Source organism: Anomaloglossus baeobatrachus, chromosome 6 (genome assembly GCF_048569485.1).
Source record: "Anomaloglossus baeobatrachus isolate aAnoBae1 chromosome 6, aAnoBae1.hap1, whole genome shotgun sequence".
NCBI lineage: Eukaryota > Metazoa > Chordata > Amphibia > Anura > Aromobatidae > Anomaloglossus > Anomaloglossus baeobatrachus.
In genome coordinates, this window is record NC_134358.1 from 581,929,214 (window position 1) to 581,956,411 (window position 27,198).

The following is a 27,198-nucleotide window of genomic DNA, read 5'->3' on the forward strand; positions in this document are numbered from 1 at the left end:
CCCCTAGTGATGTCTGTGCGCCCCCCTAGCGATGTCTGTGCGCCCCCCTAGCGATGTCTGAAATGTAATTTTTTGAGGGAAAGACTTCTTCTGGAACAACTTCAAGGGTGCTAACGCTTTTGGCCGTGTGTGGTTGTGTATATATATGTGTGTGTGTGTGTGTGTGTCTACATTTTATTTATTTATTTATATATATATATATATATATATATATATATATATATATATATATATATATATATATATATATATATATATATATATATATATATATATATATATAATCTCTCATACACTGGCTGAAGTACCCAGCGCGTTGCCTGGGATAGTAACTGTCTCTCTGTCTCTCCCACTGTCCCTCTCTCCCAGCCTCTGTCTGTCTGCCTGTTTCCCTGTCTATCTCTTCCCTTTGTGTCTGTCTCTGTGTGTCTGTCTTTTTCCCTGATTGTCTCTTTTCCTGTTTGTCCCTTTCTGTCTCTTTCCCTGTGTTTGTCTCTGCCTCTTTCCCAGTCTGCCTCTTTCCCAGTCTGCCTCTTTCCCAGTCTGCCTCTTTCCCAGTCTGCCTCTTTCCCAGTCTGCCTCTTTCCCAGTCTGCCTCTTTCCCAGTCTGCCTCTTTCCCAGTCTGCCTCTTTCCCAGTCTGCCTCTTTCTGTTTGTCTCTTTTCCTGTCTGTCTGGCTGTCTGTCTCTGTCTCTCAATCTGTCTGTCTCTGTGTCTTTCTCTGTCTCTTTCTCCGTCTGTCTCTTTCTCTGGTTGGGTGAGTTTCTTGTTCATTAATTGGTCTCAGTGGTGTTGCATTTGTAAAACACTATTTAAAGTTGGCGATATTCATGTTTTATGTATATGATTTGAAAAAGGTCTGCATCTCTAGACCAAAACGTGCGTCATCTTTCATTTAATTTTTGAAAGAAAATGGAATGAAAATGGATTGAAAGATGTGGAATAAATTAAATTCTGCAACTATAAATGTTTTTGTGAGTGCCGATCCTTCTGCTTATATTGTTGTTTGCAGCCCATCCTGGATTTCATGCACCACAACTGACACGTGTCCACCTTGTCTTGTGTATAATACTGCTACAAGGAGAGGGAGACTAGAGAGAGTGAGCATGTGATTAAGAGATTTATGACAGTGTCTCTTATGTTGCATGGTGGGAGTGAATGGTTCTGGATGGTTTGGAGCTGTACATAGGAGAGGGGAAGAGAGAGGGACATATGGATGGAGAATGTGAGCTGTACATGGGGAGGGGAGGAGAGAGGGACTGATATGGATGGAGAATGTGAGCTGTCCTTGGGGGAGGGGAAGAGAGAGGGACTGATATGGATGGAGAATGAGAGCTGTACATGGAGGAGGAGAGAGGGACAGATATGGAAGGAGAATGTGAGCTGTATGTGGCGCCCTGGACAAGCCAGGTCGTCACAGGTACTACAACAACACACCCCACACCCCGGCTAGGCACATCTAGGTCAGACAAAAATCCTTGTTGCCTCCCTCCATGGGCTGATGTCCACATCAGGGGTGGAGCCAGGTGGTTGGCCCCACTGTGAGGTAAATCCGGAGATATGACGATAAATCATGACATTCAAGTCATGTCAGGAAGCCCTCTCCTGGTGTCACTACCCCCTTCCCTTCACACAACTGGTTTAGCAACAAATCCATGGCCATGTCCTGTGATATGGAAATTAGGTGGCTTTAGGACAATGGATACAGGATGACTCCCTGCCGTCACCCTGTAGTAGGAGCTGCTAGCTAGTTAGCAAGGCTATGGAAATAGCCAGACAGAACGACTCCAGTAAAAAATGGTTCATATCTCGCAAGCCATATCTCCGATAAATATGGCAACCATAACAATGGTGTCTCCGCATGTGGACGATGCTGGCACACCCTTTTTATGGAAGTAGGACATTGGGAAACACACCAAACGTGATATCAGCCATATGGGAACTCGTAGACAGGTCATGAGTCCCCTCGTTCTGCAGCTAAATTCATAACTGTCACAATGAGAGCATTGGCGTCCGCCTACGACGCTCCCAGGCAAAGTTATGGCCAAAATCCCCTTTTCTGGATAATTCTGATCCATGCAGGGGGAGTGGCAGTGCTTCCCTGTGAGGTCACTAAGGTAGGAGGAGACCTGGATTTGCCCAGGTTGATAACCCTACTTCGGCCATTTTCCAGCGTTCTTCTCGCTGGGGGCACGTGCAGGAAACATCTGTGGGAGTTCCTGGAAACCTGGTCTACAGCGCCCCCCTGTGGCCAGACGCAACAAGGTAACTGCTGGAACTGTGTATGCCTGTTTGTAACCCATGCTTTGATTGTAACTGTACTCTGACATATGTATATTCTGTAGATTCCCTATTGTATATATTGTAGTTTCTAGTGTGCTTTAGGCTGATTAAATTATATAATTAATCTTGGGCTGTTCTGTTATCTCGATCTTGAATCCCACGTCTGTGTGTTCGGCTAATAGTTACCGTAAATCGGTTGGTGGCAGCGAATTGTGCCAAGGATTATTGTGGGGAGGCCAGTGAGATTCGGGGAGATTTTATATATTCCGCCCGCGGAGGTCGGGGGAATATATACCTTACTCACACCGGGGACCCTTCAATAATCGGCATAAGTAGTATAGCGGCCTCCTTGCTTATTGTCGGGCAATTCCATAATTGGCCTGACTATAAGAGGGGCGCTAGAGAGCGCGTCACGCGCTCTGTCTGTCGGTCGGGAGGTATAAAGGAGGGGTGACCCCACTTGTTACCCCCCGATTGTGACGTACTGGTAGCCAGCGCGGGGGATTTCTGAGTGACCCCCCCGGTGGTTTGTGACATATTGGTGGCAAGCGGTGGGATCGAGATAATAGTGTGTGTGAGTGTGAGACCCATACTCCCAGACACTAAAGACTGCCTGCAGCAGCTGTGGCTGCTGGGGTCTTCAGACCAGCTCAACACTAGAGTGTCAGAGTGCAGATACTGTAAGGTGTGTGGAGGCATCAGGTGTCAGTTCTGTGTCAGTGACCAAAGTCTGCAACAATGGCTGATAGCACCAGGAGCAAAGCCAAAGGAATGGCCGATGCTCAGGCCAGAGACGATGAGGAGGTTGTCCACGAGCCCTCCAGGAGCCCGACGCCAGAGAACAGCTCTGCAGAGGACATCGCACAACCTGGGACTGCTGGACAAGATGAGGAGGAGCTCGCCCAAGGTTCCTCAACGAGCCAGATGCCAGCCCTCCGCTCTGCAATGGACAGTGAAGCACCAGGCTCCGCAGCGGGCCGCAGATCACCACGTGCCATTCCACCGAGCCTGGGAGGCTCGGATAGCCTTCTTCAAATGGCTATGGCCCTTCTCCAGGCTGGAGACCGGGATACCTACGAGATACTCATGGCAGAGCGCAGGGCAGAGCGGCAGGCAGCGCGTGAAGAGCGCCAGGCAGAGCGTGACTACCAGCTGCAGCTAGCTCAGCTCCGGCCCTCATCAGCCACACGTGACCTTCAAGACACCAAACTTCCAAAGGTCCGTGTTGAGGACTTCCCAGTGCTGGAGAAGGATGGAGACTTGGACTCTTTCTTGACTGCTTTTGAGCGGACTTGCTTGCAGCACCATCTGAACAAGGACCAGTGGGCCAAATACCTGACCCCCCGTTTAAGGGGTAAGGCCCTGGATATCCTTGGGGACTTGCCTGCTGAGGCAGATCAGGGCTACGACACCATCAAGCGGGCCCTGATCCAACAGTACAACCTCACCCCGGAGTCCTACCGCAAGAAGTTCCGGACGCTGCAGAAGGGACCAAAGGACTCCTGGGCTGACCACCGGCGGGCCCTTGCCCGAGCTGCCGACCACTGGACCCAAGGCCTGCAGCTTTCCACCGGACCGGAGATCCTGGACTTGTTCATCACGGAGCAACTCTTGTGGAACTGCCCTGAGGATCTCCGCCAGTTCATCCGAGACCAGAAGCCAAAGGGGTCCACGGCTACAGCTGCCCTTGCCGATGACTACACCAACAACCGGGCCCCTGAGGCCAGGAGAGCGGCCACCAGCAGCACCTGGAGAGGGGGTAAGATGAACTCTGCGACTGCCCCACCTGCCCCTAGACTGCAGGGGGTGTCCCCCTCAACTCCCCTCTCCAGGCCCGTGGCAGAACCAAGACGGTGCCACCAGTGCAACCTACCTGGACACTTCAAGGCCATGTGCCCTCAGCGTCCCAAGGCCCCGGCTCCGTCCCCGTCCCAAGGGCCGCCCAAGGTGTATTGTGTGGGTGGGGGTGGTGGTAGGTCCCTGGACAGCTTCCAACCTGTCACCGTCGGCCAGTCTGTGACCATAGGACTGCGAGACAGCGCCTCGGAGGTGACTCTGGTGCGGCCTGAGATGGTGTCCCCCCAAGACTTGATCCCTGGAAAAACCCTCGCTGTCTCCGGGATTGGAGGCATTGACCCGGCGCTGCCTGTTGCTGACATTTATGTGGACTGGGGCGCGGGGCGAGGGGTGAGGGAGGTGGGGGTAACTGATCGGATCCCTGCAAACGTACTACTTGGGACAGATTTGGGGCAAATAACCTCCCAGTTTGGCCCCGCCCCAAAGGCTGAACCTTCAGCCAGTGCTGACGTGCCTCCGGACAATGTTAATGTGTTATCTATGAATGATGTAAGGGAGGAGGGAGTGAACTCTGATATTTCTGCTTGCATAGACACCATAGACACACACTCAGCTGCAGCTGTGACAGGGGAGGGGGTCAGAGGAAGGTGTGACCATGCCTCTACAAGTAACCAGCCTGTGAGCTGGGATCTGTTGCCCTCTGCAGGGATAAGCAGAGAGCAGGGTGCTGCAGGGGGAGGACCAGTGTGTGGGGTGGGGGCTACCACAGCAAATGTGGGGTCCCCAGAGATTTCACACCGGGGTTCTGTTGCTGCAGGAGGGGAACAGGCAGGTGAGATTGGGGCCGGTCCAGGAGCGGAAGTGCTCCCAGGTAAGATCTCGGTGCAGGGTTCCCCCACAACCGGGGTGTCAGGAAGCCAGGTAGGTCTGCCTGAACCGGCGACTTGGTCAGGAACGGAGGAGGAGCAGGCACGACCCACGGTCGCAGCGGCTGTGGCCGCTGTCACCCGCAGTGGGAGTGCTGGAAGCCAAGGGGCCTCCCGGAGGTCCGATAGCTCTTCCCCTTCTGACCAAGTGGCAGCCGAGTCAGGTGGAGGCCAGGACACAGGTCCCGGGGTACTGACCGAAGATGTGACAGTCTCGTCGATTCTGGCCACATCTGGTCAGGGGTTTCAGGCAGCGTTAGAAGCTGACGACAGCCTGAAAGCTCTAAAGGAGCAGGCGGCACAGCCTCCCTCGGACTCGGACCCGGAGCGAGTGGTCTGGGACCAAGGACGGCTGTACCGGGCCACGGTCCAGCAGGGTTCACCGGAGGCGTGGCCCAGGGACCGACAGTTGGTGGTACCCTATCCGTTCCGGACGGAGTTGTTGCGGATCGCACATGAGATTCCGATGGCCGGACACCTAGGGATCGCTAAGACCAAGGCCAGGTTAAACCAGCATTTCTACTGGCCAAAAATGGGGGCCGATGTGGCTGCCTACTGCCGTTCGTGTGAAACCTGTCAGAGAGTGGGGAAGGCGGGGCCACACCCCAAAGCCCCACTAGTATCTCTGCCAATCATCGATGAGCCTTTCAGGAGGGTGGCTGTGGATCTGGTCGGCCCGCTGGCCATCCCCAGCAGCTCCGGGAAACGCTTCATACTGACGGTAGTGGACTATGCCACCCGGTACCCAGAAGCAGTGGCCTTGTCGTCCATTCGGGCTGACAAGGTGGCCACCGCATTGCTGGAGATTTTCTCCCGAGTGGGTTTTCCCCAGGAAATGCTCACTGACCGGGGGACCCAATTCATGTCCCAGCTGATGGAGACCCTCTGTAAGCAAGTCCAGGTGCGACATCTGGTGGCCAGCCCGTACCATCCACAGACTAATGGCCTGTGCGAGCGGTTCAATGGCACCTTAAAGCAGATGCTTAAGATGTTGGTCGACTCCCATGGGCGTGACTGGGAGCGGTATCTCCCACACCTGTTATTTGCTTACCGGGAGGTTCCACAGGCCTCAACAGGATTCTCACCGTTTGAGCTCCTGTACGGGCGACGTGTGCGGGGCCCCCTGGCTCTGGTGAAAGAGGCTTGGGAAGGGGATTTGGCCACCCCTGGAGTGTCGGTTATCGAGTATGTCATGCGCTTCCGGGACAAAATGCAGGCCTTGACGCAACTGGTACACGACAATATGGCTCAAGCCCAGGCCGATCAGAAGCGTTGGTACGACCAGAACGCTTGTGAGAGGACCTACCAAGTGGGTCAAGAGGTGTGGGTACTGGTCCCCGTACCACAGGACAAGCTTCAGGCAGCCTGGGAAGGCCCATACCTCGTGTACCAGCAGCTCAACCCTGTGACGTACCTGGTCACCCTGGACCCTGCCCGTGGAAGGCGGAAGCCCTTCCATGTGAACATGATGAAGGCACATCATGAGCGGGAGGCATGTGCGCTCCCCGTGTGCAACCTGCCCGAGGAGGGAGAAGCGGAAACCCTCTTGGATATGCTAGCCCAGGTTAGGGCAGGCGGATCCATTGAGGATGTGGAGGTTGGCCACCAGCTCTTGGAGGACCAACGGTCCCAGCTGTGGGCCACCCTACACCCCTTCCGGGGGTTGTTTACCAACCAGCCCGGAAGGACTGACTTGGCTGTCCATCACGTGGACACTGGGGATCATCCCCCGATCCGGCGTTCAGCATATCGGGTCTCCCTGGAGGTGCAGCAACACATGCGCCAGGAGATTGACGAGATGCTGGAGCTGGGGGTGATCCAGGCATCCAACAGCGCTTGGGCCTCGCCTGTAGTCCTCGTCCCTAAGAAGGACCGAACCACTCGGTTCTGCGTGGACTACAGGGGGCTCAATGCGGTCACGGTCGCCGATGCGTACCCAATGCCACGCATCGATGACCTGCTCGATCAGTTGGCCGGGGCTCAGTACCTGACCATCATGGACCTGAGCCGGGGATATTGGCAGATCCCCCTGACTCGCAAGGCCAGGGAACGCTCTGCCTTTATTACCCCATTTGGACTGTACGAGTCCACGGTGATGCCATTCGGGATGAGGAATGCCCCTGCCACTTTCCAGCGGATGGTCAACACCCTGCTCAAGGGACTTGAAGGGTACGCGGCCGCGTACCTGGATGACATTGCCGTCTTCAGTCCCACCTGGGAAGATCACCTAGAGCATCTAGCACAGGTGCTCAGGCGGATCCACCGGGCAGGTTTGACCATCAAGCCGGGAAAGTGTCAGCTGGCCATGAGCGAGGTCCAGTACCTCGGTCACCGGGTAGGTGGGGGAACGCTGAAGCCCGAGCCTGAGAAAGTGGAGGCCATCGCATCCTGGCCCACCCCCAGGACCAAGAAGCAGGTGATGTCCTTCTTGGGGACCGCTGGGTACTATAGGAGGTTTGTTCCATGCTATAGTAGCCTGGCAAAGCCCTTGACGGACCTCACCAAGAAGAAGCTGCCCTCTGCAGTCGATTGGACAATGGACTGCGAGACAGCCTTCCGGGCCCTAAAGGACGCCCTGTCCAGCCCGCCCGTGCTACAGGCAGCCGACTTCACGCGGCCGTTTGTAGTACAGACCGACGCCAGTGACTTCGGCCTCGGTGCGGTGCTCAGCCAGGTGGACTCTGCGAGCCAAGAGCACCCAGTCTTGTACCTGAGCAGGAAGCTGTTACCAAGGGAAGTTGCCTATTCCACGATGGAGAAGGAGTGCCTGGCCATAGTGTGGGCCCTGCAGCGTCTGCAACCCTATCTATACGGGCGCCACTTCATCGTGGAGACGGACCACAATCCCCTCAGCTGGTTGCACACCGTCTCTGGGACGAATGGGCGATTGTTGCGATGGAGCCTTGCGCTCCAGCAATACAACTTCACCATTCGCCACAAAAGGGGCCGTGACCACGGTAACGCAGACGGGCTGTCCCGACAAGGAGAGGTCGCGGACGGGCGCACGGGGGAACACCGGAGTGTGCTGCCCCCTAGCGCCCTCAAAAGGGGGGAGGTGTGAGGTAAATCCGGAGATATGACGATAAATCATGACATTCAAGTCATGTCAGGAAGCCCTCTCCTGGTGTCACTACCCCCTTCCCTTCACACAACTGGTTTAGCAACAAATCCATGGCCATGTCCTGTGATATGGAAATTAGGTGGCTTTAGGACAATGGATACAGGATGACTCCCTGCCGTCACCCTGTAGTAGGAGCTGCTAGCTAGTTAGCAAGGCTATGGAAATAGCCAGACAGAACGACTCCAGTAAAAAATGGTTCATATCTCGCAAGCCATATCTCCGATAAATATGGCAACCATAACAATGGTGTCTCCGCATGTGGACGATGCTGGCACACCCTTTTTATGGAAGTAGGACATTGGGAAACACACCAAACGTGATATCAGCCATATGGGAACTCGTAGACAGGTCATGAGTCCCCTCGTTCTGCAGCTAAATTCATAACTGTCACAATGAGAGCATTGGCGTCCGCCTACGACGCTCCCAGGCAAAGTTATGGCCAAAATCCCCTTTTCTGGATAATTCTGATCCATGCAGGGGGAGTGGCAGTGCTTCCCTGTGAGGTCACTAAGGTAGGAGGAGACCTGGATTTGCCCAGGTTGATAACCCTACTTCGGCCATTTTCCAGCGTTCTTCTCGCTGGGGGCACGTGCAGGAAACATCTGTGGGAGTTCCTGGAAACCTGGTCTACAGCGCCCCCCTGTGGCCAGACGCAACAAGGTAACTGCTGGAACTGTGTATGCCTGTTTGTAACCCATGCTTTGATTGTAACTGTACTCTGACATATGTATATTCTGTAGATTCCCTATTGTATATATTGTAGTTTCTAGTGTGCTTTAGGCTGATTAAATTATATAATTAATCTTGGGCTGTTCTGTTATCTCGATCTTGAATCCCACGTCTGTGTGTTCGGCTAATAGTTACCGTAAATCGGTTGGTGGCAGCGAATTGTGCCAAGGATTATTGTGGGGAGGCCAGTGAGATTCGGGGAGATTTTATATATTCCGCCCGCGGAGGTCGGGGGAATATATACCTTACTCACACCGGGGACCCTTCAATAATCGGCATAAGTAGTATAGCGGCCTCCTTGCTTATTGTCGGGCAATTCCATAATTGGCCTGACTATAAGAGGGGCGCTAGAGAGCGCGTCACGCGCTCTGTCTGTCGGTCGGGAGGTATAAAGGAGGGGTGACCCCACTTGTTACCCCCCGATTGTGACGTACTGGTAGCCAGCGCGGGGGATTTCTGAGTGACCCCCCCGGTGGTTTGTGACACCCACCCACTGAGGAGTTCACAGTCCTGGAGGCGGGAAAAGGAGTGGAGTTCAGTTTTGAAGTGGAAGAGTGAAGTGGTAGTGGAGCAGACTGACCGTGTCCGGGTGCGTGGCCCGGGCACATACAGCAAGGTTGGCAGACGGTGGTGACCGTCTGCAGGAGGGGCTGATTGACGTGAACCATAAGGATCAGGGACGGGCGGTGGCCCGCCGGTACCGGATCGGGGAGCGAACAGAAGCCAGCACCATTCGGCAGGGCCTACGGATCCCGACCAGGCTAGGAGTTGCCGTAAAACCGGTCAAATCCGTTAGCGATGGGAACCTCCAGGGTTTCCCAGCAGTCAAGACCCGATTGAAGGCAACAGCTCAAACCGTGAGGGGAAATACAGTCACCGCCAAGGCTACAGTTCCCAGGGCCAGAGCCTGCGGGCAAAAGGGGCTCCCTCAGCATCCATCCAAGCTGAGGAGCGGGTTACCGGTGGGAAGCCACCAGAACCGAGAACATAACACAGGTGCAGGGAAAGGCAGTCACCGCCAACCTACCGGGAGAAGAACCACCGCAGCCGTCTGTGGGACCCGTCCATCCAGCCGTTTGTTTTACCGGAGACTTTGCATTCATTATTGGCTGAGTGAGTACCACCGTGCCGTGCGGCACCGCGCTGCCCCCGCGACCCTGCACCTCACCAGGCCCTATAACCCACCTGCCATTCCTCCCTCACCGGGCCCCGGGACAACCAACCCCCCCCTACCCACGGAGGGGAAAAACAACATCCAGGCTGCTCCCTGTCATCGCTCCCGGGATCCCCGTCCAGAGCAGCGGTGATGTCATAACCTCACCACAACCGTGGGTGGCGTCACTGACAATAAATCCCCAAAACCATTCCCCTTTTCACTCACGGGCGAGGAGCGCCGCTCGAGTCCCCAGGATCCAGCCCACCGCTCGAGCCACCACCGAGCAGCAAGCGAAGCAGCAGCAGCCGGACCCGAGCAGTGGGTGAGTGCAGTGTCCCCTCCCCGCCCGCGACAACTTGGCGTCACGAACAGGATCTTACCGCTCTGCCATCTGGTAGAGGTGCGCCTTGTGACCGCCGGAGGTGTCCGGCCGAAAATTTTGAGAAGCCGCCATTTTGGGCGCGAAAAGTCCCCGCTCGAGCGTCTCCTCGAGCAGTGGAGGCGCGAAAGCCGAAACCCCGCCCCTGTAGAGGAGGAGCCAGAAAAAGACTAAGGGGGACGGATGGCATCTGGCCGCATGTAGCGCGCGGCTATAAAGGCAGGGATGCCAGGACTCTGCAGCGATACTGGGTTCCTGGAAAGCACCATGGCCGACATGCACAGTCCAACCAACAACCCCGTAGTCCCCGCGCCAGGCACCGCGGCGTGGGTGAAGGACCAGACCGCCCCGCTGAGTAACCGTCTGCAGGCCCGCATGCAGCTCCTCCTGGAGGAGTGGGAGGCCGACATGGCGGACGGGTTAGCTGCTATGCGGAGACGCGAGGTGGAGGAAGATTTGGAGGAGCGGGTAAGGGACCCACGCCCCTGTATTCCCGAGGGATCGGCCACTGCGGCTGGGGGGCCCGGCCTGCACCCGCTCACCCTGCCGCCTCCCCCGCTACCCGCGTTAGTCGCTGCCGCCCCGCCACTAGGCCCGCTACCCGCCCAACCGGTAGCGGTACCCTGCCAATCCGCCTCGGCGGACCGACCGGCTGCAGACGCTCGGGGCCGCCCTGAACCGCTCCTCTGGGAGCCGCCAGGGCCGCGGCTGTTATGATCCGGAACCATGGAAGATCACCACAAATCATTGGCAAAAAGGTGACAAGAACCTTGGCAACTAATCTGGCCGCCATCCCCTTACTAACCAACACAACTAGAAGTAGCCGAGGGGTGAAGTAACATCCTATGCACTAACTATCCTAAAGGTAGGAAAGATGAATAACTCTCTGCCTCAGAAAATAGACAAGAATAGCAAGCCCCCCACATTCAAAGACTGCGGTGATATAGGAAAAACACAATACACAGGTAGATGACAGGATTAGCAAAAGGTGAGGCCCCCGCTGACTAAAATAGGAAAAGACAGGAAAGGGACTGATGGTAGTCAGAGAAAAACCCTGCAAAATACCAACTTCCTGATAGTACAAAAAGGCCCTCAGATCGCTCGATCTGAACTCCGTCCTATACCAGGCGCTCTTGTCATACCAATGAACAGAAAACAAGAATTATAACAAATTCAACAAGCCACAAACACATGGACTCAAAGGAGCTATACTCCACACAGAACTGCAGGGAGTTCCTCAACAATCCACTGAGGGGAAAAATCCCTGCAAGCAAATAAACTGAAACCAACCACAGCAAATGACAAACCCAGATAAGCAAAAGAACCAGACAATAAATAAAGAGCAAGAACTTATCTGGAGTGGATGAAATGTAGAGTAGGATTAAGCAGGCTAGAGATACAAAGAACAACTGATATCCGGCAACAGCCTGCAATCAGACCAGGACTTAAATAAGCAGAGAGTTAGGATAGGAAACACCCACTGCACAACCCACCTGGTCTCTGTCCAAACCCTTCCTGGCCACCAGAGGGAGCCTCCCAGCAGCCAAGACATAACTAACATTCACAACAGTACCCCCCCCTTGAGAAGGGGTCACCGAACCCTCACCCACGCCACCGGGTCGCTCGGGATGAGCATGATGGAAGGCGCGAACCAACCTGTCCGCATGAATGTCAGAAGCCACAACCCAAGAGTTGTCCTCCTGCCCATAACCCTTCCATTTCACAAGGTACTGAAGCTGACACCTACTGCGACGGGAATCCAGAATTTTTTCAACCTCATACTCCAGATCCCCTTGCACCAAAACAGGGTCAGGAGGCGCTGCTGCAGGAACTGCCGGCTCCACATGTTTCTTCAACAAGGACTTATGGAAGACATTGTGAATCTTAAATGACGCAGGCAGAGTCAAACGGAAAGATACAGGATTAATAATCTCCGAAATCTTATAAGGTCCAATAAATCTGGGCTTAAATTTAGGAGACGGAACTCTCATAGGAATATTTTTAGAGGACAACCACACCATGTCCCCTACTTTAAACCGGGGACCAACAGTCCGACGCCGGTTGGCAAAGTTTTGGGCAGTTTCTTGGGACTGAAACAATTTATCCACTACCTGCCCCCAAATCTGCTGCATTCTGTTGACCACCGAATCCACCCCCGGACAGTCAGACGCCTCAAGCTGCCCTGAGAGGAACCTAGGGTGATACCCAAAATTCCAGAAAAAGGGAGACACCAATGTGGTAGAGCTAGCCCTATTGTTAAGGGCAAATTCAGCCAAAGGCAAAAACGAAACCCAGTCATCCTGATCTGCAGAAACAAAACACCGTAAATAGGTCTCCAGGGTCTGGTTAGCCCTTTCAGTCTGACCGTTGGTCTGAGGATGAAACGCCGAGGAGAAAGACAGCTGAACACCCAATTTGGAGCAAAAAATCCTCCAAAACCTGGATACAAACTGCACCCCTCTGTCAGAAACAATGTTTTCGGGAATACCATGCAAACGGACAACATGTTGCAAAAACAAAGGCACCAACTCTGATGAAGACGGCAACTTAGATAGAGGAACCAAGTGGACCATCTTGGAGAATCTGCCACAGATCACCCAAATCACAGTCATTTTCTGAGAGACGGGAAGCTCTGAAATAAAATCCATAGAGATGTGCGTCCAAGGTTTCTTAGGTACAGGCAAAGGCAATAATAGCCCACTAGAACGTGAACAACAGGGCTTGGACCTAGAACAAACTCCACACGACTGCACAAAACGACGGACATCTCGAGACAGGGAAGGCCACCAAAAAGAGCGTCTCACTAGATCCCGAGTACCAAAAATGCCAGGATGACCCGCCAAAACAGAGCAATGAACCTCAGAGACAACTCAGTCTCTCCATTGGTCTGGGACAAACAGTTTCCCTGTAGGACATCTCAGGTTTATCCCCCTGAAATTCCGCCAGTGCCAACCGCAGATCAGGCGAAATAGCCGAGAAAACTACACCATCATTCAGGATAGTAGACGGTTCGACAACCTCCAAAGAGTCAGCGCAGAAACTCCTGGAAAGGGCATCGGCCTTAACATTCTTGGTGCCCGGCAAAAAAGAGACCACAAAATTAAACCGGGTAAAAAAACAAAGCCCACCTGGCCTGCCGAGGATTCAACCTCTTGGCCGATTCCAGATAGATGAGATTCTTGTGGTCCGTAAGCACCACAACTTGATGCCTAGCCCCCTCCAACCAATGCCTCCACTCTTCAAATGCCCACTTCATAGCCAATAATTCCCGGTTCCCCCCATCATAATTCCGTTCAGAAGGAGCAAATTTCCGAGAGAAAAAGGCACAGGGCTTAAGTTTACCCGAAGTAGCGTCTCGTTGAGACAGAACAGCTCCTGCTCCGATCTCTGAGGCATCGATCTCAACTTGAAATGGGCGAGACACATCAGGTTGCTGCAAGACTGGGGCAGAAGTGAATTGCCTTTTAAGCTCCTGGAAGGCCACAATAGCCTCAGGGGTCCAATGCTCAGCATCAGCTCCCTTCTTTGTCAAATCTGTCAGAGGTTTGACAATGGCAGAAAAATTGGCTATAAATTTTTACGGTAAAAATTAGCAAACCCCAAAAACCGCTGCAGGGATTTTAGAGAAGTCTGTTGCACCCAGTCGTAAATAGCCTGAACCTTAACCGGGTCCATTTCAATAGCGGAGGGAGACAGGATGAAGCCCAAAAAGGAAATCCTTTGCACCCCAAAGAGGCACTTTGACCCCTTAACGTACAGTGCATTATCCTTAAGTATCTGAAAAACCTCCCGTACTTACCCCACATGAGAGTCCTAATCAGAAAAAATCAAGATGTCATCCAAATAAACAATCAAAAATTTACCAATAAGGTCCCGAAAAATATCATTCATGAAGGCCTGGAAGACGGAGGGTGCATTAGTGAGCCCAAAAGGCTCACTAGGTACTCAAAATGCCCCTCAGGAGTATTAAAAGCCGTCTTCCATTCATCACCCTCCTTAATACGGATGAGATTATACGCACCCTTGAGATCCAGTTTCGTAAACCATTTGGCACTCTTCACTCTAGAGAACAGATCAGACATCAGAGGCAAAGGGTACTGATATTTGACTGTAATTTTATTAAGAAGACGGTAATCAATACAAGGCCTCAACGACCCATCTTTCTTAGCAACAAAGAAGAAGCCGGCACCCAAAGGAGAAGATGAGGGCCGAATGTGCCCCTTCTCCAATGATTCCCTGATGTATGACCGCATGGCATCATGTTCGGGCACAGACAAGTTGAAAATCCGCCCCTTGGGAAATTTACAACCGGGCACCAACTCAATGGCACAGTCACAGTCCCGGTGTGGGGGCAGAGAATCAGATTCCTGGTCATTAAATACATCACGGAAATCAGACAAGAAAGCCGGAACATCAACTGCCTGAGCAGACGTGGATGACACGGAAAGGTCCTGATGCACACCTTGACAACCCCAACTAGCTACCGACAAGGATCTCCAGTCAAGAACCGGATTATGGGTCTGCAACCACGGAAATCCCAGTACCAAGGTATCCTGTAGATTATGCAATACTAAAAATGTACAAGTTTCCTGATGCGCTGGTGCAACTCTCATAGGCACCTGGGTCCAAAATTGGGGTTTATGTTCTGCCAAAGGGGTAGCATCAATACCCCTTAAAGGAATAGGAGTTTGCAAAGGAACCATGGGAAAACCACAATCCCTAGCAAACCCAAAATCCATCAAATTGAGTGCTGCCCCTGAGTCCACAAAGGCAAATGCAGAAAATAAAGACAATGAGCAAATCAATGTGACAGACAAAAGAAACTTTGGTTGCAAAGAACCCACAGTAACAGAAGTAGCCAATCTCCTTTCACGTTTAGGGCAGACAGAGATGTTATGAAAAGAGTCTCCACGATAGAAGCACAGTCTATTCTTCCGTCTGAACCCCTGCCGACTAGCATGAGAAAGGACCCCATCACACTCCATAGGCTCCAAAGGCTGTTCCACAGGCACAAAACCAGCAGGTATCTTCCTGCGCTCACGTAAACGCCTATCAATCTGAATGGCCAAGGTCATAGAGGCATCAAGACCAGAAGGGACGGGAAATCCCACCATTACATCCTTCACAGCATCCGCAATACCCTTGCGAAAAAGAGCCGCAAGCGCATCATCATTCCATTTGGTAAGGACCGCCCACTTACGAAATTTCTGACAAAACGTTTCTGCAGAATCCAAACCCTGAGTTAAGGACAACAAGACCTTTTCAGCTTGGTCCACAATATTGGGTTCGTCATATAATAATCCCAAGGCTTGAAAAAAGGAGTCCACATCACTGAGAATCGGATCATCAGACGCTAAAGAGAAGGCCCAGTCCTGAGGGTCACCACGCAGCAAGGAGATGACAATCTTAACCTGCTGTATGGGATTCCCTGAGGACTTAGGGTGCAGGTCAAAAAATAATTTACAATTATTCCTGAAGCTCAAAAATCTCGACCTATCTCCCGAAAAAAATTCAGGAACGGGAATTTTAGACTCTGCAAGGGGAGTCTGTGCAAGATAAGACTCTATACGACGAACCTTAGCATCAAGATGAGCAACACGCTCACCCAATTCATCCATGCTAGATAAAAGAAATCTTCCACAGAACCCAAAGAAGAAGAGGAAAAACACCAAAAAAAAAAATAAAATTTCTCAGCAGCTTTTTTTTTTTTTTCCTTCTTAAGAGTACCCTTTAAATTTGTTTGGCCGGTTCTACTGTTATGATCCGGAACCATGGAAGATCACCACAAATCATTGGCAAAAAGGTGACAAGAGCCTTGGCAACTAATCTGGCCGCCATCCCCTTACTAACCAACACAACTAGAAGTAGCCGAGGGGTGAACTAACATCCTGTGCACCGCGAACCCAGCCGGAGAACTAACTATCCTAAAGGAAGGAAAGATGAATAACTCTCTGCCTCAGAAAATAGACAAGAATAGCAAGCCCCCCCACATTCAAAGACTGCGGTGATATAGGAAAACACAATACACAGGTAGATGACAGGATTTGCAAAAGGTGAGGCCCCCGCTGACTAAAATAGGAAAGGACAGGAAAGGGACTGATGGTGGCCAGAGAAAAACCCTGCAAAATACCAACTTCCTGATAATACAAAAAGGCCCTCAGATCGCTCGATCTGAACTCCGTCCTATACCAGGTGCCCTTGTCATACCAATGAACAGAAAACAAGAATTATAACAAATTCAACAAGCCACAAACACATGGACTCAAAGGAGCTATACTCCACACAGAACTGCAGGGAGTTCCCCAACAATCCACTGAGGGGGAAAATCCCTGGAAGGAAATAAACTGAAACCAACCACAGCAAATGACAAACCCAGATAAGCAAAAGAACCAGACAATAAATAAAGAGCAAGCACTTATCTGGGGAAGATGTTGAGTAGAGCAGGATTAAGCAGGCTGGAGATACAAAGAACAACTGATATCCGGCAACAGCCTGCAATCAGACCAGGACTTAAATAAGCAGAGAGTTAGGAAAGGAAACACCCACTGCACAACCCACCTGGTCTCTGTCCAAACCCTTCCTGGCCACCAGAGGGAGCCTCCCAGCAGCCAAGACATAACTAACATTCACAACACGCGGCCCCTTAACAAAGATGTATCAGAGGCCCCGACAGGGATCGCGCCAGGTTCTGTGCCCAAGTCCGAGACCGTGGCGTGGATGAAAGCCAGAGTAATTGAATTCAACCAACGCCAACAGAATCAGATATACCTCATGATGGAGCAGTGGGCCAATGAGGTGGAAAAGCTGGTTGCGACTACCCCGATGTATGAGATGGGAGCCGACGTGATGGAGCCGGCGAGTGACCCACGCCTCCATGTCCCACAGGGATCGGCCACTGCGGCTGGGGGGCCCGGTCCGATCTCGGCCCTCATATCGTCCCTGTCATTACCCATGGGGCGCCTCAGTGTTGACCGACCTGACCTGCTGCCCCGTGCTACCACAGTAGAACCTGACGTGCTGAGTGCCGGAAACCCGGAGACTGCGGCAGCTGGCGGCAACCCGCCTGGCGCAGTGACAATTGATAATGACTCCGGCCCCGGCGCCGAGCCCACCTCTGAGTTCAAGAAGGCGAGTGAGCGTCTCCGCTACGAAGGAGGGCCGGTGGTTCTCTATAGCCCGCGCACCGGTGGAAATGGATACCGGGCACCCCTCTCCCAACAGGCCTGTCACTGCATGTTCGAAATGTTAGTAGCAGAGGATGAGGCCACTTCAGCGGAAGAGTCAGAGTGATGGCAGCGGGGCCCCGCTGCAAGTTGTCCCCGTTGGGACCACCAGTAGAGTTAAAGAAGTTTGAATGATAAGATTGATCAACCGAAGTTTATCTGATTGGAACCGTGATTGAACCGGCCGTTGCCGGCAACTAGTCCCCGTAGGGACTTTCTGCAACCGTTGCGTAAGGAACTTCTTACGGACATGCCCGAGAACTTGCAGGGCAACCACAAACTAGTGGCATGTAAATAATTGTTGGCTTGACACCGTTACCGCCTCCGGAGAGGCTGATTTGGGAGGATGAGCCTGGAGGAAAGGGATGGCCCAGGCCCGCCACTACCGTAAACGGTGGCGATCCTCCGGGGGTTTAGGGGTCCCCATAGATGCGGGTCCCCTGAAAGAGACAGTACCCGCTCGGGCAGCTTGGTTCTGGACTGGGGTCAAGGGGTGCTGCCCACTTCTTAGGGGCAGCATCAGGGCCAGGTTGTTTGGGTGGGAGAAGAGCGGAAGCCGTACCGTTGTGAAATGTTGTGATTTTACATGTTTTTACCATTTTCTATCTTTTGCAGTTTAAAAGAAAATAAAACCGGTGATGGACGGGCAGCCCGGGGACGGTCTGCATTTTACTAAGGGGGAATGTGGTGCCCTGGACAAGCCAGGTCGTCACAGGTACTATAACAACACACCCCACACCCCGGCTAGGCACATCTAGGTCAGACAAAAATTCTTGTTGCCTCCCTCCAGGGGCTGATGTCCACACCAGGGGATGGAGCCAGGCGGTTGGCCCCACCCACCGAGGAGTTCACAGTCCTGGAGGCGGGAAAAGGAGTGGAGTTCAGGTTTGAAGTGGAAGAGTGAAGTGGTAGTGGAGCAGACTGACCGTGTCCGGGTGCGTGGCCTGGGCACATACAGCAAGGTTGGCAGACGGTGGTGACCGTCTGCAGGAGGGGCTGATTGACGTGAACCGTAAGGACCGGGGACGGGCGGTGGCCCACCGGTACCGGATCGGGGAGCGAACAGAAGCCAGCACCATTCGGCAGGGCCTACGGACCCCGACCAGGCTAGGAGTTGCCGTAAAACCGGTCAAATCCGTTAGCGAAGGGAACCTCGGGGGTTTCCCAGCAGTCAAGACCCGATTGAAGGCAACAGCTCAAACCGTGAGGGGAAATACAGTCACCGCCAAGGCTACAGTTCCCAGGGCCAGAGCCTGCGGGCAAAAGGGGCTCCCTCAGCATCCATCCAAGCTGGGGAGCGGGTTACCGGTGGGAAGCCACCAGAACCGAGAACATAACACAGGTGCAGGGAAAGGCAGTCACCGCCAACCTACCGGGAGAAGAACCACCGCAGCCGTCTGTGGGACCCGTCCATCCAGCCATTTGTTTTACCGGAGACTTTGCATTCATTATTGGCTGAGTGAGTACCACCGTGCTGTGCGGCACCGTGCTGTCCCCGCAACCCTGCACCTCACCAGGCCCCGTAACCCACCTGCCATTCCTCCCTCACCGGGCCCCGGGACAACCAACCCCCCCTACCCACGGAGGGGAAAAAGAACATCCAAGCTGCTCCCTGTCATCGCTCCCGGGATCCCCGTCCAGAGCAGCGGTGGTGTCACAACCTCACCACAACCGTGGGTGGCGTCACCGACAATAAATCCCCAAAACCATTCCCCTTTTCACTCACGGGCGAGGAGCGCCGCTCGAGTCCCCGGGATCCGGCCCACCGCTCGAGCCACCACCGAGCAGAAAGCGAAGCAGCAGCAGCAGCCGGACCCGAGCAGCGGGTGAGCGCAGCGTCCCCTCCTCGACCGCGACATGTACATGGAGGAGGGGAGGAGAGAGGGACTGATATAGATGGAGAATGTGAGCTGTACATGGGGGAGAGGAGAATAGAGGGACTGATATGGATGGAGAATGTGAACTGTACATAGGAGAGGGGTGGAGAGAGGGACTGATATAGATGGAGAATGTGAGCTGTACATGGGGGAGGGGAGGAGAGAGGGACAGATATGGATGGAGAATGTGAGCTGTACATGGGAGAGGGGAGGAGAGAGGGACAGATATGGATGGGGAATGTGAGGTGTACATGGGAGAGGGGAGGAGAGATGGACTGATATAGATGGAGAATGTGAACTGTACATGGGAGAGGGGAGGAGAAAGGGACTGATATGGATGGAGAATGTGAGCTGTACATGGGAGTGGGGAGGAGAGAGGGACTAATATGGATGGAGAATGTGAGCTGTACATGGGAGAGGGGAGGAGAGAGGGACTGAAATGGATGGAGAATGTGAGCTGTACACAGGAGAGGGGAGGAGAGAGGGACTGATATGGATGGAGAATGTGAGCTGTACATAGGAGAGGGGAGGAGAAAGGGACTGATATGGATGGAGAATGTGAGCTGTACATGGGAGAGGGGAGGAGAGAGGGACTGATATGGATGGAAAATGTGAGCTGTACACAGGAGAGGGGAGGAGAAAGGGACTAATATGGATGGAGAATGTGAGCTGTACATAGGAGAGGGGAAGAGAAAGGGACTGATATGGATGGAGAATGTGAGCTGTACATGGGGGAGGGGAGGAGAGAGGGACTGATATGGATGGAGAATGTGAGCTCTATATGGGGGAGGGGAGGAGAGAGGGGCTGATATAGATGAAGAATGTGAGCTGTATATGGGGTGGGGAGAATAGAGGGACTGATATGGATGGAGAATGTGAACTGTACATAGGAGAGGGGAGGAGAGAGGGACTGATATGGATGGAGAATGTGAGCTGTACATGGGGGAGCGGAGGAGAGAGGGACAGATATGGATGGAGAAAGTGAGCTGTACATGGGGGAGGGGTGGAGAGAGGGACTGATATAGATGGAGAATGTGAGCTGTACATGGGGGAGGGGAGGAGAGAGGGACAGATATGGATGGCGAATGTGAGCTGTATATGGGAGAGGGGAGGAGAGAGGGACAGATATGGATGGAGAAAGTGAGATGTACATGGGAGAGGGGGAGAGAGAGGGACTGATATGGATGGAGAATGTGAGCTGTACATGGGGGAGGGGAGGAGAGAGGGACTGATATGGATGGAGAATGTGAGCTGTACATGGGGGAGGGGAAGAGAGAGGGACTGATATGGATGGAGAATGTGAGCTGTACATAGGAGAGGGGAGGAGAGAGGGACTGATATAGATGGAGAATGTTAGCTGTACATGGGGGAGGGGAGGAGAGAGGGACTGATATAGATGGAGAATGTGAGCTGTACGTGGGGGAGGGGAGGAGAGAGGGACTGATATAGATGGAGAATGTGAGCTGTACATGGGGGAGGGGAGGAGAGAGGGACTGATATGGATGGAGAATGTGAGCTGTACATGGGGGAGGGGAGGAGAGAGGGACTGATATGGATGGAGAATGTGAGCTGTACATGGGGGAGGGGAGGAGAGAGGGACTGATATGGATGGAGAATGTGAGCTGTACATTGAGGAGGGGAGGAGAGAGGGACTGATATGGATAGAGAATGTGAGCTGTACATAGGAGAGGGGAGGAGAGAGGGACTGATATAGATGGAGAATGTTAGCTGTACATGGGGGAGGGGAGGAGAGAGGGACTGATATGGATGGAGATTGTGAGCTGTACATGGAGGAGGGGAGGAGAGAGGGACTGATATGGATAGAGAATGTGAGCTGTACATAGGAGAGGGGAGGAGAGAGGGACTGATATGGATGGAGAATGTTAGCTGTACATGGGGGAAGGGGAGGAGAGAGGGACTGATATGGATGGAGAATGTGAGCTGTACATGGAGGAGGGGAGGAGAGAGGGACAGATGGATGGAGAATGTGAGCGGTACATGGAGGAGGGGAGGAGAGAGGGACTGATATAGATGGAGAATGTGAGCTGTACATGGAGGAGGGGAGGAGAGAGGGACTGATATGGATGGAGAATGTGAGCTGTACATAGGAGAGGGGAGGAGAGAGGGACAGATATGGATGGAGAATGTGAGCTGTACATGGAGGAGGGGAGGAGAGAGGGACTGATATAGATGGAGAATGTGAGCTGTACATGGAGGAGGGGAGGAGAGAGGGACTGATATGGATGGAGAATGTGAGCTGTACATGGAGGAGGGGAGGAGAGAGGGACTGATATGGATGGAGAATGTGAGCTGTACATGGAGGAGGGGAGGAGAGAGGGACTGATATGGATGGAGAATGTGAGCTGTACATAGGAGAGGGGAGGAGAGAGGGACAGATATGGATGGAGAATGTGAGCTGTACATGGAGGAGGGGAGGAGAGAGGGACTGATATAGATGGAGAATGTGAGCTGTACATGGAGTAGGGGAGGAGAGAGGGACTGATATGGATGGAGAATGTGAGCTGTACATGGAGTAGGGGAGGAGAGAGGGACTGATATGGATGGAGAATGTGAGCTGTACATGGAGGAGGGGAGGAGAGAGGGACTGATATGGATGGAGAAGAATGTAAGCTGTACATGGAGGAGGGGAGGAGAGAGGGACTGATATAGATGGAGAATGTGAGCTGTACATGGAGGAGGGGAGGAGAGAGGGACTGATATGGATGGAGAATGTGAGCTGTACATAGGAGAGGGGAGGAGAGAGGGACTGATATAGATGGAGAATGTGAGCTGTACATGGGGGAGGGGAGGAGAGAGGGACTGATATGGATGGAGAATGTTAGCTGTACATGGGGGAGGGGAGGAGAGAGGGACTGATATGGATGGAGAATGTTAGCTGTACATGGGGGAGAGGAGGAGAGAGGGACTGATATGGATGGAGAATGTGAGCTGTACATGAGGGAGGGGAGAAGAGAGGGACTGATATAGATGGAGAATGTGAGCTGTACATGGGGGAGGGGTGGAGAGAGGGACTGATATGGATGGAGAATGTGAGCTGTACATGGGGAGGGGAGGAGAGAGGGACTGATATAGATGGAGAATGTGAGGTGTACATGGGGGAGGGGAGGAGAGAGGGGCTGATATGGATGGAGAATGTGAGCTGTACATGGGGGAGGGGAGGAGAGAGGGGCTGATATGGATGGAGTGCACTGGGTGTGTGAAAGAGCGGGAGATATGTGGGATTGGATCAGCTAGCAAACAGTCAAACAAATGCATATTGTGAAAACATTTAGCAGCATAGATGAAGTTGCCGCAGGTTTGTTTGATTGTCTTACATGACTTATCTATCTCCTGCCCTGTACAACTGCCATGTGTAACTGCCATGTGTAACTGCCATGTGTAACTGCCATGTGTAACTGCCATGTACAACTGCCATGTACAACTGCCATGTGTAACTGCCATGTACAACTGCCATGTGTAACTGCCATGTGTAACTGCCATGTGTAACTGCCATGTGTAACTGCTATGTGTAACTGCCATGTGTAACTGCCATGTGTAACTGCTATGTGTAACTGCCATGTGTAACTGCCATGTGTAACTGCAGGGCACTTATAAAAATCAGCGCTTGGATAAAATCTGCACAAATGCCCCCCGCACAAATGCCCCCCGCACAAATGCTTCCCCTTAAGGCCCCTTTACATACTGCAGCATCACTAGTGATATCGCTGTAACGTCACTGGTTTTGTGAGGTAATAGCGACCTCCCCAGCGACATTGCAGTGTGTGACACGCATCAGTACCTGGCCCCCGCTGTGAGGTCGCTGATCGCTACAAATCTTTCAGGACCATTTTTTGGTCCTTTGTTTCCCGCTGTGCAGCATGCATCTGTGTGTTTGACACCGTTACAACGACATCGTTAGCGACTCAGCCCATAGGCGTGCTAGCGTTCCCTACCAGCGAGGTCGTTCTGCAGGTCCGCATCGCTGCTGCGTCGTTGGCCAGATCTGCCTGTTTGACAGCTCACCAGCGACTTTCCAGCGGTCCCGGCCAGGTCGGATCGCTAGTAAGTCTCAGTGTGTAAAGGGGCCTTTAGTGAGGCCTAAATTTAAACTTGTTAATCAATCAATCAGCTAAATTAAGACAACAGGAGGCAATAAGTTGCAAACAACAAACATGCATCACACTAAGGCCCCTTTCACACGTCAGTGATTCTGGGACGTATAAGGCCCCTTTCACACGTCAGTGATTCTGGGACGTATAAGGCCCCTTTCACACGTCAGTGATTCTGGGACGTATAAGGCCCCTTTCACACGTCAGTGATTCTGGGACGTATAAGGCCCCTTTCACACGTCAGTGATTCTGGTGCGTGTAAGGCCCCTTTCACACGTCAGTGATTCTGGTGCGTGTAAGGCCCCTTTCACACGTCAGTGATTCTGGGACGTATAAGGCCCCTTTCACACGTCAGTGATTCTGGTGCGTGTAAGGCCCCTTTCACACGTCAGTGATTCTGGTGCGTGTAAGGCCCCTTTCACACGTCAGTGATTCTGGTTTGTGCTTTTTTTTTAAACGTACCAGAATCACTGACATACGCAGACGCATTATAATGAAGGGTCTGCGCACACATCAGTGATTTTTCGCTGCACGTGTCTCCGTGCAGGGTTCACGCGTGTGCGTGATTGCCGCACGGAGACATGTCGATTTTTTTCTGACATCACTGATGTCCCACGGACCACGCAGTGGTGTGGTCCGTGAAACACGTGCCAGAAAAAAATGTGATTTTAAAATAAAAAACATTTTTACTCACCCGGCTTCAGCGGCGCTCTCTGCAGCCCGTGCAGCCTGCTGCTTCTGAGCCGGCTCATTACTGTCGCGCATATTCATGATGCACGACACAGCCGACCCGGAAGCAGCTGCTGCAGGGGTCAGGGCCGGCCGGATGCTGCACCGCGGGAGCGATCAGCACCATGGAGAGCAGGAGCGGGTGCAGGTGAGTTGATTTCTAAGTGCAATCACGGGCCACGGAGAACGGAGCCTGGATTGCACTTAGACAACCCACGTGTGCCGTGAATCACGGCACACGGAGGGACATGTGCGTGTTTTACACGCCAGTGAAAAACGTCACTGTTTTTCACTGACGTGTGAAACGGGCCTAAGGGGCACTTTGCACACTATGACATCGCAAGCCGATGCTGCGATGCCGAGTGCGATAGTCCCCGCCCCCGACGCAGGTGCGATATCTTGTGATAGCTGGCGTAGTGAACATTATCGCTACGGCAGCTTCACATGCACTCACCTGCCCTGCATCGTCACTCTGACCGGCGACCTGCCTCCTTATTAAGGGGCGGGTCGTGTGGCGTCACAGCGGCATCACACGGCAGGCGGCCAATAGAAGCGGAGGGGTGGAGATGAGCGGGACGTAAACATCCTGCCCACCTCCTTCCTTCCGCATTGCAGCCGGGACGCAGGTAAGGCGATGTTCCTCGCTCCTGCGGCTTCATACTGTCATACACAGCAATGTCATACACAGCAATGTCATACACAGCAATGTCACACACAGCAATGTCACACACAGCGATGTCACACACAGCAATGTCATACACAGCAATGTCACACACAGCGATGTCATACACAGCAATGTCATACACAGCAATGTCATACACAGCAATGTCATACACAGCAATGTCACACACAGCGATGTCACACACAGCAATGTCACACACAGCGATGTCACACACAGCGATGTCACACACAGCAATGTCACACACAGCGATGTCACACACAGCAATGTCACACACAGCAATGTCATACACAGCAATGTCATACACAGCAATGTCATACACAGCGATGCCACACACAGCGATGTCACACACAGCGATGTCACACACAGCAATGTCACACACAGCGATGTCACACACAGCGATGTCACACACAGCGATGTCACACACAGCGATGTCACACACAGCGATGTCACACACAGCGATGTCACACACAGCGATGTGCGCTGCCGCAGGAACAAGGAACAACATCGTAACATCGGTCATTTCCAAATTACGGAAATGACCGAGGCTGCACCGATGAAACGATTACGACGATTTTGCGCTTGTTAAGCGTATCAAAAAGGCTTTACACACTACGATATCGCCTGCGACGCCGGATGTGCGGCACTTTCAATTTGACCCCACCGACATCGCACCTCCAATATCGTAGTGTGCAAAGTGCCTCTAACATGGATCACACAACCCATGAACAAGTGACAGGAGATCCAGCATCCAAAACAAGCTCAGTATAATGACAGGAATAATATATATATACCTATAGACTGGAGTGTCAGTAAGTGTAGATTAGGTGGAGATGAGAGTGTGTTTGTAAGGGGTGATGAGCATGTGTCAGCAAGTGGAGATGGAGATGAGAGTGTGTCAGTAAGTGGAGATGGAGATGAGAATGTGTCAGTAAGTGGAGATGGAGATGAGAATGTGTCAGTAAGTGGAGATGGAGATGAGAATGTGTCAGTAAGTGGAGATATAGATGAGAGTGTGTCAGTAAGTGGAGATGGAGATGAGAATGTGTCAGTAAGTGGAGATGGAGATGAGAATGTGTCAGTAAGTGGAGATGGAGATGAGAATGTGTCAGTAAGTGGAGATGGAGATGAGAGTGTGTCAGTAAGTGGAGATGGAGATGAGAGTGTGTCAGTAAGTGGAGATGGAGATGAGAATGTGTCAGTAAGTGGAGATGGAGATGAGAGTGTGTCAGTAACTGGAGATGGAGATGAGAATGTGTCAGTAACTGGAGATGGAGATGAGAATGTGTCAGTAAGTGGAGATGGAGATGAGTGTGTCAGTAAGTGGAGATGGAGATGAGAGTGTGTCAGTAAGTGGAGATGGAGATGAGAGTGTGTCAGTAAGTGGAGATGGAGATGAGAATGTGTCAGTAAGTGGAGATGGAGATGAGAGTGTGTCAGTAAGTGGAGATGGAGATGAGAGTGTGTCAGTAAGTGGAGATGGAGATGAGAGTGTGTCAGTAAGTGGAGATGGAGATGAGAGTGTGTCAGTAAGTGGAGATGGAGATGAGAGTGTGTCAGTAAGTGGAGATGGAGATGAGAGTGTGTCAGTAAGTGGAGATATAGATGAGAGTGTGTCAGTAAGTGGAGATGGAGATGAGAATGTGTCAGTAAGTGGAGATGGAGATGAGAATGTGTCAGTAAGTGGAGATGGAGATGAGAATGTGTCAGTAAGTGGAGATGGAGATGAGAATGTGTCAGTAAGTGGAGATGGAGATGAGAATGTGTCAGTAAGTGGAGATGGAGATGAGAGTGTGTCAGTAAGTGGAGATGGAGATGAGTGTGTCAGTAAGTGGAGATGGAGATGAGAATGTGTCAGTAAGTGGAGATGGAGATGAGAATGTGTCAGTAACTGGAGATGGAGATGAGAATGTGTCAGTAACTGGAGATGGAGATGAGAATGTGTCAGTAAGTGGAGATGGAGATGAGAATGTGTCAGTAAGTGGAGATGGAGATGAGAATGTGTCAGTAAGTGGAGATATAGATGAGAGTGTGTCAGTAAGTGGAGATATAGATGAGAGTGTGTCAGTAAGTGGAGATGGAGATGAGTGTGTCAGTAAGTGGAGATGGAGATGAGAGTGTGTCAGTAAGTGGAGATATAGATGAGAGTGTGTCAGTAAGTGGAGATGGAGATGAGAATGTGTCAGTAAG

The 27,198-nt window shown here is 52.4% G+C and overlaps 1 protein-coding gene and 1 pseudogene across 1 annotated transcript in view; one reads left to right on the plus strand and one right to left on the minus strand.

Annotated features, from left to right (window-relative positions):
* LOC142243994 (RNA-binding protein FXR1 pseudogene) overlaps positions 1-26,347 on the plus strand; it is a 29,825-nt pseudogene extending 3,478 nt beyond the window's left edge.
* The window catches only part of LOC142244661 (regenerating islet-derived protein 4-like), a 64,704-nt gene that overhangs the window by 36,202 nt on the left and 1,304 nt on the right, over positions 1-27,198 (minus strand). The gene's annotated exons all lie outside the window — the stretch shown is intronic.